The sequence below is a fragment of the Protopterus annectens genome, chromosome 5.part0 (genome assembly GCF_019279795.1).
Source record: "Protopterus annectens isolate FY-2018-M chromosome 5.part0, PAN1.0, whole genome shotgun sequence".
Taxonomy (NCBI): domain Eukaryota; kingdom Metazoa; phylum Chordata; order Ceratodontiformes; family Protopteridae; genus Protopterus; species Protopterus annectens.
The window spans coordinates 1,901,862,973-1,901,881,809 of NC_056735.1; the positions used below are offsets into that span (position 1 = coordinate 1,901,862,973).

Consider the following 18,837-nt stretch of genomic DNA (forward strand, 5'->3'; position numbering starts at 1 on the left):
AAAAAAATAGTCCATACACCATTTCAATGTTCAGTGGCAACACCACCACAAACAAATCACTTTCACTTGTTAAAGAATACCCAGAAGAAACATATCTACAAAAGCAAGTGATTATTTAAAACAAACATTAACAAATACAGCAAAAATCATTGCCTATTGGCATCACGTAATAATGAGCTGATAATGCTCTCTGTACATTCTGGCAACATTTATCACCTTGAGCTTCATTCACACACAGGTTTAAATGATGCCATGCTGATTAAATACAGCATTACCCATTCCTTCTATCTGATACTGATCAAACTGATAATATAGAAAAAAGTCCATCCATCACTTCTCATATTCTTCTTGCTCTCCTCAGTGAACCTTCCATCACCTACTATTGTTCTGACATTACATCAATAAATTATTGTATTGAAGTTTAGGGACAAACATAATGTGCACTGCAAACATATAGACTGAAGTTTTAAAAAGTGCATACAGGCAGCTAATTAAAGAAATTTAAATGCTTTCTCCAAACTATTTAGCCATGTGATCAAATAAAGGTAATAATAATGAGTGGTGTAATTTTCTACAGCAAACAAGAAAAAATGTTACATGTGGACTGGAGATAATGCTAAGCAGACATTAGCTTTCCATACAACATATTTTAATTTATGAGTTAGCTCCATGTAAATAAAGAGGTCTTGGACCATAAGAACAATAGTAAACTACAATATATGTAAACAGATAATATACTCAGTTAAACTCAAGATTTAATTTCCTGAAAGATACATTAAAAATGATGATAATTTAAATTATAACTGCTGAAAGCAACATTGTGAAGCAGTGGCTATTTGGATATCCCCCCCAGTCAACCATATACCGCTTGCAGGTCTTCTCTTCAGTCAGGTTTACTGGACCTGCCTTAGCCTCCACCAAACTAACCACGACCCATGTTTGGAACAGATGAAAGGAGTGAGAAGCTTGATGCAGCATCATATTGTTGAAAGGGCGTGTTTTCCCCTTAACCTAATTCCCACCTTTGCATACTCTCTTCCTAACCCCAGGGCTGGTGTCCAGTAGTCTATTTTTTAGCTACACCTCCACATGACCTCAGCCTAACCCCCCCCCCCACACACACACAGTATACATGCCATGTGTGTGCGTCCTGATCCTCCACCATGGAAAACATGAGGGTGCATCTGAGACAGCACCCCTTTCTCCTGGGATAGGCAAGCCCATTCTCCCTTGCCAGCACCTAAGAAGCCTGAGCTGATAATCGGGCTTCATTCGCCTTGACAATAGTCCATCTTTTTATCCCTCTGTGCCACAGCACTGGCTGCAAGAAGTTATTCTTAAAAATGCTGTTTCCATACTAAAGGTATAGACAGTCATCTTAAGTAATTTGCATAATTACACTTTATCTCATTTTTCTAAGTAACTGAACATGCTCAATAAATGTACCTACATCACTGTTCAAACAATGAAAATGTACATCAAATTTTGTTAGAACTCAGCAACTAAACTGTATGCAAGGGAGCTAGTTCCCCCTCCACTTAATCCACCTTTTAAATCTTAGACAGGGAATGGGAAGATGCCAGCCCCTCCCCTTTACAAATCTGATTAATTGTTTTTTTTTAACTGTTCAGGTTCAGCCAGCACTCAACAATGTAAGTATTCTCACACAGCATAACTGTAAATGTTCTGTAGTCCTATCACGCCTTCATTCTTACTGATGGGATCAGCTCTGACTCAGCCTATTTACAAGCTCGAATTCTTCTAGTTGGCTCGTGGCTAGGTAGGTATCCCATGGTGCACCAGTACAATCCCCAGATCTCGTTTGCCACGTCGACGAGTTTGGATGTGCTTCTTCTTGGCCATGGCTAAGTCTAACACATTTTGTTCTAAATTTTAGATATTTCTCCTATTTTCATATTTTAATACCATTTTATAGCTATAGTTAGTGTTTGTAGTTAGATAGTTAGCGTTTACCAGAGCGCTTTTTGTGTGCAGTTTCTCTGAGTACAGTTGGCCGTTGGTCCTTTAGTACTATTTGGTATCCTGTGTGCCAGTTGTTTCTTCACTGGGTTGTTATATATATAAATAGTTTATATTACTAGTTGTAGGCGCCTTTTGAGCTTAGTTTAGACTGTGTGTGCTTTCCATAAATATTTTAATTAATAGCCTTACTTGCGGAGCTTTCCCCTTGTTGATACTTATATTACTAGTTGCATATAGAATGGGGTTCTGTTTGACCTTCGTTCTCATCATTTGTTTGTTTTCTATAATTAGACTTTGTATTCCTGCTCTAGTGTGTATGTGAGGCTCTCAACTTGTTTTCTATACCTCCCTATAGGTCCGTTTTAGTTAGAGGACCTATTTTCCTTCCTTTTTTCTTCTCTACCAGGGCTAGGCCCATTTAAGTTAGAGGACCTAGTCCTCATGGTGTGTCTTTGCCGGTTCTTTTAGGGCTAGGCCTGTTTAAGTTAGAGGACCTAGTCCTCCCACCTTTCCTTTCTCTGTGTGTCTGGGTACAATATTCAGTGAGATGTCTAAGGAGGTCAAGGATCACAAACCATCTGGCTTTAAAAAGTGCGTGAAATGCTCACAGAAGATGTCTATAATGGATGGCCACAGCAACTGCGTATATACTGTCTTGGGGCCACCCATTTACAGGAAACATGCTTATTTTGTCACTCTTTTAGTGCTAAGGTGTTGCAAGACAGGAAAAATAAGCTCATACTAAAAGGTCTCCTAAAGCCTTCTTTTGAGGAGGATCTGGCTAGCTCTTCCTCCTCTGCTAGATCTCAGGGATCTAAAAAGGAGAAATCCAAGTCCTCTAAGAGGCCCTCCCCGGCGTCGGCTGGTGATTCGGAGTCGCCTCTTAAAATTACCAAATCTGACAAAACTACTGCCTCATCGGCCCCACGGAGTTCGGAGCCGATCGAGGGTTCTACTTCTGTGGTTACAAGGTCGGCACCAAGTAGTTCGGAGCTGACCTCTGAGAGTATTCAATGGAGCTGGTCTACGGATCCTTTACCAGTCTCCCCTGCATTGTCACCCATATTGCGGAGATCCTGTTCTCCCACTCTGTCTTCCAGGAGTTTATTGGAAAAAGATGTGGAGAGAGTAGTGCTGAGATTCCTGAAGTCATCTGCCTTACCTAAATTGTTGTTGGATCCAACCCAGTTGGTCCCGGGGCCACTTGAGTCTGTCCCCCCTTCGGTGATACCTCATCCGAGCTATGTTGGTCTTTTGGAGCAGGAGTATTTGGTACCACTGGTAGAACCCTCAGTTCCAGCTCCCCCTGAGGTTGTCTTGGAGCCGAGTTCCACGCTGACACTCTCGGTGCCGTCTGTGGTGTCTAGGAGCTGAAGCTCCCCGATCGGCCATGACAGGGATGCCTGGAACCAAATCTCTTCGGTTCTGAGCCTTTCTCTCAGCGCGGGTGAGGGTGAGCTTGGACCCTACGTCTATCTCGGAGCCGATGGCTCTGGAACCGATGGCATCCTCTGTCTCCTCGGAGCCGAGGAGGTCTTTGGAGCCAGAGAGGTTGGCATTCGAGATGATGAGGAGTATGCTGTCCCAATCATCAGCTCCTACCATGGGTACCAACACTCTTCCCCCTAGGGCACCTACTTCTGTCTCAGCTCCTACTCCCTCTCTGGACAACAGAGACCCGCAGCCTCAGGAGCCACCAGCTGGTGGCCCACTCCTCCGAGACCTCCCCAGAATATCCTTCCGAAGAGCCCCCATGGAAGAGAACATGCAAGAGGAAGCATGTAGACTCCCAGGACGAGTCTCTTACCTCGGACACCAACCTCGAGGAGTCAGAAGGGTCCCCCAAGCCATCCTTTGATGATGTCTCCTTCGTAGGCATCCTGGAAATCCTTAAGCAGAGGTGCAGATGGCCCAATGTCACCCCTTCTGATGAGTCGGTGTACCTGAAGGCTTTCAGGTCTCAACCTTCAGCCTCTTGGGTGTCTTCACCTTTCGATAAACTGATGGAGCTCGTTAGTCAGAAGGTGTGGGATACTCCTGATGCCATGGAGCCAGTCCCCAGGAGACAAAATAAATTTCTTTCTGCGCCCAAGGAAAAGGAAACTTCTTCTTCTGTTCATCCGCCGAATAAAGAGTCCTGAACAATGGACAGATATGGGAAGTTTATCTTTTCAATAGCGGCATTTACTCTTAGATCGCTGAACTACCTTACACACTTCATGAGACTTCAGAGAGATCTTCTTAAAGAGTTAGGAGATTCTCTACAAGGTACATTCACTGAGGGAGTATCTGAGAAGGTGTCTGCCCAGTTGTCCACCTTGAACTCTGTCAACTCGTCCATGAGGCTTATCTCTTATGCAGCCAATGCAGCAAGTACAGCAGCGGGTTCAGGAATTTCCCTAAGGCGTCATTCATGGAGGCGTTTGTGTAATTTTCCGGAACCGTTCAAGTCTACCTTTACCAATGCCCCCTTCAACAGTTCTTCATTGTTTGGACCCAAGGTAAAGGGCACACTCACCCGGTGCGAGCAAGAAGGAAAAACATTCTCTCCATGGAAATACATTTTACTATCCCCTCTAGACCATACCCTAAGGGTCAGAGAGGTAGTAAAATGTGGTTCAAGAAGTCCCAGAGGTTTTTCCAAGATGCACAGGGTGACTCCTCCTTCAAAGGCAGAAGAGGAGGAAGAAATGGTAGACTTTGCCCTAGAGGTAGGGGTGGACCGCAAAACCAGGGAGGCCATGATTCGTTTCGGGGCCGGCCTTACCAGCGCTCTTGATGTGGGGCCTGACTGTGCTTCTCTGGAGCCGGTCGGGGGTCGCATTTCTTTGTATCCAGGAGCCTGGCTAAGTATCACTCAAGACAAATGGGTACAATGAATTATTACCAGAGGTTATGTCATACCCTTTTCTCTGCCACCTTATGTTCCCAAGAGGATCCCGGATGTTCCACCCGATCACAGGGATCACGCAACTGTGGAGGTCAACAAGTTGCTGGCAAAAAGAGTAATCCAAACCATCCCAGCAGACCAAATAGGATCCGGAACTTACTCTAGATTCTTTTTAGTGCCAAAATGTACAGGGGACTGGAGGCCCATCTTGGACCTCAGCAGATTGAACGAATCAGTAAAGAAGGACAAGTTCCAGATGGTAACACTGCAGTCTATACTCCCGTTACTAGGGAAAGACACTTGGATGTGCTCAATAGACCTCCAAGATGCTTACTACCACACAAAAATGGACAGGGCATCGAGGAGTCATCTATGCTTCCAGCTGGGAGCCAGTCACTACCAGTTTCGTGCTCTGCCCTTTGGTCTCACCACAGCCCCCCGGGTGTTCAACAAGTGTATGGCAGTAGTGACAGCTCACCTGAGACGTCAAGGATTCCAGGTGTTTCCGTATCTGGACGACTGGCTCCTGACCGCCCCCACCAAGCATCTACTTCCTCAGACCAGGGACGCTACTATTCAACTTTGTACCCAGTTGGGGATTACTATTTTTATAGGCACAGAGATAGACACAGTTGACATGTTGGCTCATCTTCCAGTAGAAAGAGTACAGAATCTGGTTCTTTAAATTCAACGTCTTCTCCCCCTACGAAAAGTCAAGGCCAAGACTGTTTTGAAGCTTCTTGGGACCATGGCTTCCACCATACTACTAGTGCCGCTAGCCAGATTACACATGCGGATTCTTCAGTGGCTGCTGTGGTCCCAGTGGTCCTTTCAACATCTACCATTAACTCATCACATACTGTTGACAGACTCTTGCAAGAAGGACCTCATTTGGTGGACTCAACCCAACCAGTTAACCACAGGTACTTCATTTGTCCCTTGACAACCCATTGCCACTGTGACCACGGATGCCTCACAGATAGGGTGGGGGGGCATTATCTAGGTAGGACTGTCCAAGGCACATGGAAAGATCACGAGGCTCACCTGCATATCAGTGTTCTAGAGATGAGGGTGGTGCTCCTGGCATTGTAAGCACTTCATGACCTTCTGTCTCTTGGGACGACTGCAATACAATCAGACAACATGTTGGTAGTATGGTATATCAATAAACAAGGCGGAACCAGATCATACCCACTCTGTCGAAAGGCCATTCGAGTTTGGAAATGGGCGATATCTTACCAACGTTTTCTGGTGGCAACGCATCACGGTCAACCAACGTGCTAGCTGACAAACTCAGCCGGGCAATTTTGATGCCTCACGAGTGGTCTCTGAAACAGGAAAGAGTGGAGCAGATTTTCAGCAGATGGGGACAGCCTTGCTGCGATCTCTTTGCCAGCCTGATCAATGCCAAATGCAGCAACTATTTCTCCCTCATCCCCCCCTCCGGGGGAGTAACTGAGAGATGCACTTGTTCACGATTGGCCCCTGGGTCTCCTTTATGCTTTCCCTCCCTTTCCTCTCATATCCAAAGTTATTCAGAAAGCGAAACAGCTGGGAAGCAAACTGATCCTCATTGCTCCTTACTGGCCTTGTCAAGTTTGGTGTGGATCCCCTTTCTCAGGCCTCTTCTTCTAGATGATCCTTGGATTCTGGACCCAGTGCCTGATCTCTTGATGCACATGTCAGGCTCGCTTCATCCCGCTTTACACACCCTCAATTTGACAGCTTGGCTGCTCCAGTTCCATCTCTACTCAGGCTTCACGACTTCTCACCCTCCGTGACTCATATCCTAATGTCATCTCATAAACCCTCCACTAGGAGATTTTATTCCAGTAAATAGAGGAGATTCTCTATTTGGGCTGAGAAAAAGAACGTTGACCCTTATACCGCCTCCATTCCAGTTGTTTTGGAATTCCTGTCTGAGCTTTTCCACCAGGGATCTGTGACTGCCACTATCAGGGTTCAACTGGCAGCTATTTCTAATTTTCATCTAGGCATACAAGATTCCAATCTGATGTCACATAGGCTGTGCAAAACCTTCCTCAAAGGTGCCACTTTGTTAAGACCCCCTTTTCAGGAACCTGTTGCTTCATGGGACTTGAATTTTGTGCTATCCAAATTGACGTCTCTGCCTTTTGAGCCTTCTCATTCATCGCCCTTGAAATTTCTGTCTTGGAAGACCTTGTTTCTGGTGGCAATCACATCTGCCAGACGGGTATGAGAGTTACAAGCACTGTCTGTAAATCCCCCTTATCTGATTTTTCACAGAGTATCTCTTTGTACTAATCCATCCTTTGTTCCCAAGCTCTGTTCCCATAGCACTTTGAACCAATCCATAGAACTCCCCGTGTTCTTCCCAAATCACTCCAACACAGCAGAATACAGGTCTCATCAGTTGGATGTTCATAGACAATTATGTTTTTATTTGCACCGGACCAAGGAATTCAGGAAGTCAGATCAGTTATTTATTTCCTTCTCCGAATCCAGGTCAGGTTTACCAGTCTCCAAAGTTACCCTTTCAAATTGGATCTCTAGCTGTATAGCTTACATTTACACTTCTGAGGGTAGGCCTTTACCTTTCAAAATTAAGGCTCATTCTACGAGATCTCAGTCTACCTCTGCAGCCTTTCAAGCCAGGGTCCCACTTGATAATATCTGTGCAGCAGCAACTTGGGCTACCCCTCACATGTTTATTACTCATTACAAATTGGATTTAACCTCCAAGGGTAGAGCATCCTTTGGTTCCACGGTACTCAGGAACTGGGAAAGGGCCCCTGCTAGACTGGCACCTTAGGTGGCCGCCTAGTTGGCCTATGCCGAAGGCCAGCTATGAGAGTAGACCAAAAATAGAAGGCAAAAATCTGGACAGTTGAGAGGTATGCATGATAGCAGTCGCATCTTTCAAAGAGAGCTAAGTTTTGATTACATTGCATGCAGAAACATAGACATGGGCACCTTAGGTGGCCGCCTAGTTGGCCTATGCCGAAGGCCAGCTATGAGAATAGACCAAAAATAGAAGGCAAAAATCTGGACAGTTGAGAGGTATGCATGACAGCAGTCGCATCTTTCAAAGAGTGCTAAGTTTTGACTACACTGCATGCAGAAACATAGACATGGGCAGAGTGTGCTCATGCACATCCTCAGTGGTTGAAACCCTGGGTGGGGCTGGGCTCAATTATGCAGGGGAGGGGCAAGGCTTTGAATATGTTACATGCAAAAGGATGGACACAATTTTACAGCTCATTGTATGCCAATCTCTTGACTGTGTTTTGGGCATGCACAGTTGGAGGATAGTGCATAACAGAAAATCCTGTCGTGTATGTGTGTGTAATGTTCTGTGCATGGTATGCCTGAGCTTTCCCCCAAGGAACAAATAAGCCATAGGGCTCTCACAGAATGGTTGAGAGAAAGAATGGCTTATCTCTACATAATAGGGCAAAAAAAAATTCTGTTGATAGTCTCTCTGTAAGTAGGATTGTGCCCAAGGGTGTAGCCAGGCATATTCTTTGTACTATTCTTCTCTTTTGGCTGTTCCCGTTAGGGGTTGCCACAGTGAATCATCTGTTTCCATTTCTTCCTGTCCTCTGCATATTGCTCAGTCACACCAACCATCTGCATGTCCTCTCTCACCATGTCCTTAAACCTTATCTTAGGCCTTCCTCTTTTCCTCTTACCTGGCAGCTCCATCCTTAGCATCCTTTTCTCAATATACCCATCATCCCACCTCATCACATGTCCATACCACTGCATTCTCGCCTCTCTGACTTTGTCTCCAAACCATCTAACCTGAGCTGACCCTCTAATATACTGATTCCTAATCCTGTCCATCCTTGTCACACCCAGTGCAAATCTTAACATCTTTAACTCTGCCACTTCCAGGTCTGACTCCTGCCTTTTTGTCAATGCCACCGTCTCCAATCCATACAACATAGCTGGTCTCACTACCCTCTTGTAGACCTTCCCTTTCACTCTTACTGGTACCCGTCTGTCACAAATCACTACTGACACTCTTCTCCACCCATTCCACCCTGCCTGTATTCTCTTCTTCACCTCTCTTCCACACTCTATTCTCCCTCTCATTCACACACACACATATTCTGTCTTTGTCCTGCTGACCTTCATTCCTCTCCTCTCTAGAGCATATCTCCATCTCTCCAGGGTCTCCTCAACCTGATCCCTACTTTCACAACATATCACAATGTCATCTGCAAACATCATAGTCCATGGGGCCACCTGTCTGTCCATCACCATTGCAAATAAGAAAGGGTTCAGAGCTGATACTTGAAGTAATCCCACCTCCACCTTAAACGGATCTGTCACTCCCACTGCAGACTTCACCAGTGTCACCACTGTCATACTACCCTCATACATATCCTGTACCACTCTTACATACTTCTCTGCCACTCCTGACTTCCTCATACAATACCACAACTCCTCTCTATGCACACTATCATATCTCTTCTCCAAGTCCACAAAGACACAATGCAACTCCTTCTGACCTTCCCTATATTTCTCCATCAACAGTCTCAGAGCAAACATCATATCTGTAGTGCTCTTTCCTGGCATGAAACCATACTGCTGATCGCTAATCATCACCTCCCTTCTTAACCTAGCTTCCACTACTCTTTCCCCATAACTTCAAGCTGTGACTGATTAGTTTTATCCCTCTGTAGTTACTACAACTCTGCACATCACCCTTATTCTTAAAAATAGATACCAAAACACTTTTTTCTCCACTCCTCAGGCATATTCTGACTTTCCAAGATTTCATTAAACAATCTGGTTAAGCACTCCGCTGCCACTTCTCCTAAGCACCTCCATGCTTCCACTGGTATGTCATTTGGACCAAGAGCCTTTCCATTCTTCATCCTCTTCATAGCTGTCCATACTTCCTCCTTATTAATCTGTTTCACTTCCTGATTCACTATCCCCACATCATCCAACCTTCTCTCTCTCATTCTCTTCATTCATCAGCCCCTCAAAGTACTCTTTCCATCTGCTCAACACAGTCTCCTCACTTGTAAGTTTCCCTCACTATCTTTTATCACCCTTACCTGCTGCACATCTTTCCCAGCTCGGTCCCTCTGTCTAGCCAATCGGTACAGGTCCTTTTCTCCCTCTTCAGTGTTCATCCTTTCATAAACTCTCCATATGCCTTATCCTTAGCCTTCGCCACCTCTCTCTTTGCCATGCCATTCATCTCCTTATACTCCTGTCTACTTTCTTCATCTCTCTGACAATCCCACTTTTTCTTCACCAGCCTCTTCCTCTGTATACTGACCTGTACTTCCTCATTCCGCCATCAGTCTCCTTGTCCTCCTTCCTATGTCCAGATGTCACACCAAGCACCTTTCTAGCTGTCTCCCTTACCATCTCTGCTGTAGTTACCCAGCTATTTGGTAACTCTTCACTGCCCCCCAGTGCCTGTTTTAACTCTTCCCTGAACTCCAGCTCACAATCACCCCTTTTCAACTTCCACCATTTGATCCTTGGCACTGCTCTCACACTTGTCCTCCTCTTCTTGATCACCAATATCATCCTACAGACCACCATTCTATGCTGCCTAACTACACTTTCCCCTGTCACCACTTTACAGTCTCCAATCTCCTTCAGACTGGCCCTCCTGCATAGGATATAATCCACCTGTGTGCATCTTCCTCCACTCTTGTATATCACCCTATGTTCCTCCCTCTTCTTAAAATACGTATTCACCACAGCCATGTCCATCCTTTTCGCAAAATCCACTACCATCTGACCTTCTGCATTCCTCTCCTTAACAACATACCTGTCCATCACTTTCTCATCCCCTCTGTTCCCTTCACCAACTTGCCCACTGAAATCCACTCCAATCACCAGTCTCTCATGCTTGAGTACACTCACCACCACTTCATCCAACTCACTCCAAAATTTTTCTTTCTCATCCATCACACACCCAACTTGCGGAGCGTATGCACTAACAACATTCATCATTACACCATCAATTTCCAGCTTCATAAACATCACTCTATCCAACACTCTTTTCACCTCCAAAACACTCTTGGCATACTGTTCCTTCAGGATAACCCCTACCCTATTTCTCCTCCCATTCACACCATGATAGAACAATTTGAACCTGCCTCCTATACACCTGGCCTTACTCCCCTTCCATCTGGTTTCTTGCACACACAATACATCAACCTTCCTTCTCTCCATCATATCAGCCAGCTCTCTCCCTATACCAGTCATACTGCCGACATTCAAAGTTCCTACCCTCACTACTACACTCCTAACCTTCCTCCTCTCTTTCTGCTTTTGGGCATGCCTTCCCCCTCTTCTTCTCCTTCTCCTCCTTTGGCCAACAGTAGCCCAATTTCCGCCAGCACCCTGTTGGCTAACAGTACTGGTGGTGGTCGCTGTTGACCTGGGCCTCGACCGATCAGGTATGGAAATCTGTATTGTTGTCCACAAATGTTATTTGGCAGAGGTTTTACACCGGATGCCATTCCTGATGTAACCCTCCCCATTTATCAGGGCTTGGGACCGGCACAAAGAAATGCACTGGCTTGGGCATCCCCAGTGGCTCAGTTACTCTTTGTACTCTATTGAGTACATTTTTTTTCTGACCATCACATCAATATGGCTGTTTTCAGGTCATATTATGTCTGAAACTGTCTGAAAGAATGCCTCCAACAACAATACACTATTGCTAATCTAAAACAATATATTTAATAGTTTTTGGGTGAACAGCTGAAAATGTTACTTACATTTATTAATTCTTGGGGGGGGGGGGCATCATTTTGAGAGATGTGTCAATTTTTAAGTGATAGGTGTTCGGGGGAGAGGGTAGCACTAAGAGCCTGTGGATGCAAAATAGAAATTGCTTGCTACACCCCCTTTAACCGCTGCTTACAAAGCAATAGTGATGGAAAATACCATTTACATCTGCTATTCCTGTGACATGTTACAGAAATTAAATTGTGCTCTTCCAGTAAATAGGATAGGGTTTATTTATTTGCGTTCGCTAACCAGAAAAAAACACAGATCATTACCATGGTTTTTTTTACTCTGACAGGGAGCACTGTCTAATTAACTAATTTACTCGCGAATAATAAAATTATGCTCAGGAATTTAATATAGTGTCTTCACAGCTCAAATTATTTTATATAGAATATCCGCAATCCATTATAACTACCGTTTACTCGTGTTCTAAGGCAAAAACGACTCGATGGCCTGCCTTAATAGCGTTAAAACAGACTCAAGCACCCCAATTATTATTTTTAAATAAGCACATTTCCCGTAGTAAAACTATTCAAGTGCTATTCTCCAGAAACAGAACATAGTCTTAACTCTGGCACTTCCACAGCCAAGAATAGTAGAACATAAATAAAACAATTAGACTGAACCCCACCGACGTACTACCTGCATAACAACGATAGCTAAACAGCGAAAAAAAACTTGGTATTCTACCTGTGAATGATGACTGCTGCTCTAAGAACCACAAAAAGTGTCTGTGAATAACACCAACTTTAAACGACCATTTAATTACCGCTACTGTGCCTCAGAATACGCGTTTTAGAATGTTCTACAGCTTCTCATACCACATCTGCATCACCTTAATCCCTCCGCCATAACTAATAAAAAAACAATACTTGAGACAAGGGTAACCAGAGCAACCATGAGACGCCACAGCGTTCAACTTCCTTACAAAATGCTATGAACCATATGTGACACATCTACTCCATAGCAATGTGTGCTGTAAAGGACTAATTCGCATATGTGTGTATGTATTTATCTATTTCAATCTGTTTAGCGAGAAAGAGCAGAAACGCACACATAGCTAGATGAGAGAGAGAGAAATCTTGCTCGTCTCCGTCGTGGAGGCAGGAAAAGTGTCATCTACAACTAGAGGCTGGCCACAAACTCTTAACATGTCAGTGTTTTTTGGCTACTCAATTCACAGAATTTCTTGTCTCAAGTGAAGCGAAATGTAATAAGCAACATGCATTTTCTGGTGTACATATTGCAATAATTCTTGTTATTCTCACTCAATAGGTTGGTTGTCATTCAAGATTAATTCTTCTGACACGTGCCCAGTGAGTGTTGGGATAAGCTCTCTTGATTCCCCTGGGACTATGAAATGGATGAAGCGGGTAGTCATACAATAAATGAATGAAATGAATGATGTGGCAGATTACCAGAGCCCTTTTGGGGTTATTTTGATTTAATTACATTTTGTTGACCAGGTCAGGCTTACTGGTCATCTTTATTTTCAGAGGAGACCCAGGGTAAAGAAGTAGTAGGACTACAGATAAAATAATATATGATGATAAATAAATAAAGTCACGTTACCCACTTCACTTATAAACTATCCACAACACTTGTAGTAAAGAAAATTCTGTAACTCCTGTTTATGATGATAAGATTTATTTATGAGGACAACAAAAACATACTCCATTGCAGCTTATCATGGGGTAACAGAAAACAAAATACAATTCAATTATGTCAGTGTTTTTAGATTCTTCCTACACAGACTTAGTCATCATTAGTTCTTTTCACAGGGATTTACCGCTTACTTTCTTCTCTCAAGCTAATCTACCAAAGTCAGTAATACCTTCATTCTTCCTAGACACATAATCCTTTCAAGATTCTTCTTTAAACTTCCCATAAACCAATCACATTTATGGTGCTCACACACACACACACACACACACACACACACACACACACACACACACACACAGTCTCTAAATAAATACATAAATAAAGTAAAAGTTCACACTCTGCACATGCAAAACACTCACACACATTTACAAACACCCATGCTCACCGAAAATAGTCTCCAAACCCCAATCTTCACATTGAAAAAAAGATGTAATAAATAAATACGTAAAAGAAAATAAAGACATGGGCCACATTTCTCACCATCTTGTAAAAAGTAACTTTCCAATCTGAATACACAAAATACACACACCATCCTAAAAATAGCACTTTCTACCCAAATTAATCCTTCTAGGAAGTTAAATTACTTCATGTTTGAATGGAAATGTTAAAATTAAAGAACAGAAAAGTAATAAACATGGACTGCAACTAACCAGTTATGAAATGGCATTATAGCATTATTAGCCATATGAACCTGATAATAGAAAAAAATAACTGAAAACACAAGCAAACTACAAACTAAACAATATTAAAATAACCCTCACTTCACTACTAATGTGCATACAGATATTAAGAATTAAGAATTACTTTAGATCAACATTACAAAGCTAACTACAAGACACGTCTGTGATGAAATGAGGTAGTGTCAGCTATGTCAGAGGGAGAAGGGCAGTGCATGTGTAACATATGCCAGCATATGGAGTTTTGTAAATAATTTTATGTAATTTGTATACCAGACTGATTTGTACATATGCTTGTGTTAAAACTGTATTTGCAAAAGCTGCTTGTGTTAAAAGTGCATCAACAGTGAGTCCTGCTGGACAGAAAAGAAATATATATGTATGTCAGACTTTATTGTTGTAACTGAGGAAATGTATATATGTTAACAATGCTGGAAGGGAAGGGGTTAAGCTCAGCCCGGCTTACCTTAAATAAAATAGCATGAAATGAAATTAAATGACTTAGTTTAGGCCATACATATGTTATCTCACTGGCCTGCATGCAGCCAGAGATACAATGTCTGCTCTGAGATCCTGCTCTTATTGTCCTTAGTGGTGAACTAATTGTTACCCTGGGGTGCCAGAGAATGGCTGGCTAGCCTCTACAAGAAGGATGAAAGTATTGCAATTGTTTTATAGTCTCCAGATGCCTTAGCAAAGGTGTAGCTGTGTATTGTAACACATTGTGCTAGATTCTGGTTCAGCTTCTAGTCAGGGGGGTAGTGTAGGAACCACAGAATCAGGTGAACAGATGTGATATCATTCTATAGCCAGAACTGAAATTATTTCAGATATTAGTGAGAGATGTGATAGTGACACTCAGCTCTCTGTTATTGGAACTCTCAAGACACTCATCTACTTCATCCTGCCTTACTTTAGTAAGTAACCAGAAAATAGTAATTCTTCAGTCAGTTAGAAAAATATAGTAAGACTAGTTAAGTATTGTTTTTCTGTATCTGTCTGCGTCTTTCCATCTGTGTTATTTTTTTATATTTTCTGTGAATTGAAACTCTGGTGTTTATTGTGAATAGATATTCAGGATTTTCATGTTTTATATTTTATTATTTATTATTAAATATATCTAAACCTTTCATGGTGGCTGGTCTTTTAGAAAATATTTTCACATTTGAGAAAATTGCATTTATTTGGTGACACTGTAAGCTTCATGCTCCTGAAAGTCTTGCCGTTTAACCAAACATTACCATTTGTATAAGTATTAAATTTACTGACAGTAATTAGGTATTCTGGTAAGAGCCTTAAAGTAGCTGGCTGGTAGGAGTGAATCTACCTTATAGTGTGGGTGGAGGTGGCAGAGCTAGTAAATCTGTGTCAACCTTTCCGTGTGTGTGTGTGTGTGTGTGTGTGTGTGTGTGTGTGTGTGTGTGTGTGAAAATCAAATATCAAAGAGTGTGTGTATCAACTACTTGAAATTGGAAGAACAGTGAATTCTGCAGAGAGAAAGGTGAAGTCTTATTTGGAGCCTGGAGGAGGAAGTCCTGCACCAGGACTGGGTGTGCGCCCTGTGTGATCTTAAGGGAAATTGTGCTTGGTGCAGAGAGCTGCATCTGAAAATACTGTGTGTATATCCATTTTTGTTCTACGTGAACATTTCTCACCGGTGTCAGTGGTGGTGAGAATTGATTACTGGCACAGAGGAGGGACGTCACAACTTCATTCATAAAGTTCTACATATACTGCCTAAATCTCAGTTCAGCAGAAATTTGACAATTAATGTAGCCCATTGATATTATTTGGAAGTACTACTATAATGTAAGAAAACAGATAAATTGAAAATATGGGGCCTGGTTTACTCTTTTGTTTGATAAATGAAATATCTGTGAAGTATCTTGTAACAAAGGATTATGGAATTCATTCTATTATTTGTAGCTTTGCTATTTACCAGGAAACATATTATGTAAACCTACAGAATTAGATACTTCAGATATTATAAACCAGACCCCACATATTCCACATACATATATATCTCTTTGTCTGTATCTACCCATCTTTCTCTCTTTGTGTGTGTGTGTGTGTGTGTGTGTGTGTGTGTGTGTGTGTATGTATATCTATCTATCTATATATATATATATATATATATATATGTGTGTGTGTGCATACATTCACACACACACACTCACACACGCATGCACGCATGCACGCACACATGCACACACACACACACACACACACACACACACACACACACACACACACACACACACACACACACACACACACATATTTATATGTATATGTCTACAATACATTTTAAGTATTATAAGCCAAATCCCTATACATTACACACACACACACACACACACACACACACACACACACACACACACACACACACACACACATGCGCGTGCGCACACACTCAAGCTTATACACACACCAAAATAAGTATATGTGTAATTATGTAATAAAGCTGGGGGTGCATATGTGCATCTGTGTATATATAAAAAAGGATGATATGGATATGAGTGAAGAAAAGGTTGATGGAGGAAATCTTTCAGGATCTGGAGGGGAATTACTAAGGGGTTAGGAAATTTAAGTTATTTTTTCTAGAATGTTTGGTCAGCTGTTTGATCAGCAGTGCATGTCCTGCACAATGGTGTGAGGATAACAGGTGTTGATGATGGTAGCCAGGGTTAAGGGAGAAACTGCTAACCACTGGACAGAGGACTAGAGATAATGAATATGATGCAGACGTTTAAGAGTTGGTTAATGGGTGTGTTAAACAGGAAGACAGAGAAGGTAGAGAAGCAATGATGGAGTTGTGGTTTTGATGGAAAAGAGAGGTAGGTTGTGCAGGAAGACAGACAAGGAATAAGGGCTGAGAAGTGTAATGCAGTACAGTGTGAACAGTATATATATATATATATATATATATATATGTATACATATATATATATAGAGAGAGAGAGAGAGGAGTTAGTTTAGACTTGCCAGTGACCATAAAGGGTCAGGAGGAAAAACGGGCTATGAAGAGCCAGCTGGAAGAGAATAGGGATTGTTGCGTTATTTTTGGATGTTTACTTTCTTTTTGCAATTTTAAATTGCTCACTGTCTTGAATTATATCCTGATCTGTTAAATGAGTGATGTAATATTTTCCCCTGTCATGGTGAATGTAGTTGTTCCACAAGATTCACTTCCTAGTCCTCATTTCTCTTAACAAAAAAGGGATTAATTCCACCAAACTGTTTGGATTTATTACAATCAGCTTAGATTCAATAAGCACACTGATAATTTACCAGCTAGAACTAATCAGATAATGGGCCATATTTATAGAGCCAAATTGTACACCACAAGTTTTTATGTCAGTCATTATGGACCAATGAGGACATATTAATATTAGGTTTTAAAGCATTTAATAACAAATAGACATTTGCATTTTTTGGATCATGAAAACCAGTCCCTGTGAGGAAAAACTGAGATGCAACACACACGTTTTAGACTTTTTATGTAACACATCAAAGAGGGATATATATTCATAGCACAGCAAAAACAAGTACTGTGTAATATGCTTCTTCTTCCCTTAAGACCAAGGTAAGCATTACGCCTATTAAATGTAACTTAGATCAGTGGATGGTGATAAAATAAGATGTTGGACAAGGGCCATAATTCTTGGATCTGCTCTACTACCCACCACTAAATTATCCTTAAGTCTAAAAATTGTACATTTTAAATTTGATGGTCATCAGAGGTATGGCCTCTCAAGTCACACTACAGGTACCAAACAAAGTATACAAACAGTGCACAGGTATAAAGCACTAAACAAATTACTAAGAACAACTTGTCTACAAGCACATGCAGAAAATATGCAACATTGCTTTGGGTAAGGATCCACCCTAACCACACTACAGAAAAACTTGACAATGAACACTCCATTGAGCAGAGTCTTTGCTGCAGCTCCACAGACCTCTTTCACAGCCACTCTGTCTGGGTTTCAGTGTTTTCTGTTGCTCACTTACCCACAGTAATTATGTCTTCAATAAACTGTTATATAGACACAACACACACACACACACACACACACACACACACACACACACACACACACGCGCGCGCACCGCACACGCATACACATTAATTTCCATGGAAATCTTGTCATATTGCCCAACACCATACCTTCTGCCCTGGCCCAAGGTAGTAAATGACTACCATCATAGATTTCCTTGTTTCTGACCTCCTAATTGTTCGTTCATTCTTTTTAAAAAGCCAAATAATTAAAAACACACATGATAGTATGTAACAAAGTGATCCTGGCAATTAGAGGTGGAAGTAAGCAGGTTGTCACCATTTAGCGTAAATACCTTCTTGCCAATTAATAAATGAGTAAATAGATGACCAGTCTCAAGATTTTTTACAGTGAATAAATAAAAATGCTTTACTTAAGAAAAAATGAGTTAAGCAGAATAATTAAAGCAATCATTTGTGAGGGACTTAGGAAACCAGGTTGATAGCAACCTGACTTGACCACCACGTTGCCTCCATAGTACAGAAGGGTTTCTACATGGCCCACCCCATAAATAAGGATATTTCATCTAGGAACAAGGAGGTCATAACATCCCTGTACTCCTCCCTTATCAGACCCATTATTGAGTACAGTGCCCCATTCGGCATGTACCTTGGCAAGCACATGCAGCAGCTGGAGAGACCACAGAGGTTCCTGACCAGGAAAATCCAGGGTTTCAAACACTTATTCTATACAGATAGGCTAAAAACCCTGTCCCTGTACTCAGTCTTGTACAGACTGCTCAGAGGTGAGCTGTGTCTAGCATACAAGGCTATCTCAGCCTTGATGGAGTTGCTGCATATCCGTA

The 18,837-nt window shown here is 42.2% G+C and overlaps 1 protein-coding gene across 1 annotated transcript in view; it reads right to left on the reverse strand.

Moving 5' to 3' along the window:
- The window catches only part of LOC122802434, a 1,151,271-nt gene extending 1,138,801 nt beyond the window's left edge, over positions 1–12,470 (reverse strand). Inside the window, exon 1 of the mRNA XM_044072051.1 lies at positions 12,320–12,470. The gene's annotated coding sequence lies outside the window, so the exon portion shown is untranslated. The remainder of the gene's footprint in view (positions 1–12,319) is intronic.
- Positions 12,471–18,837: the final 6,367 nt, after the last annotated feature.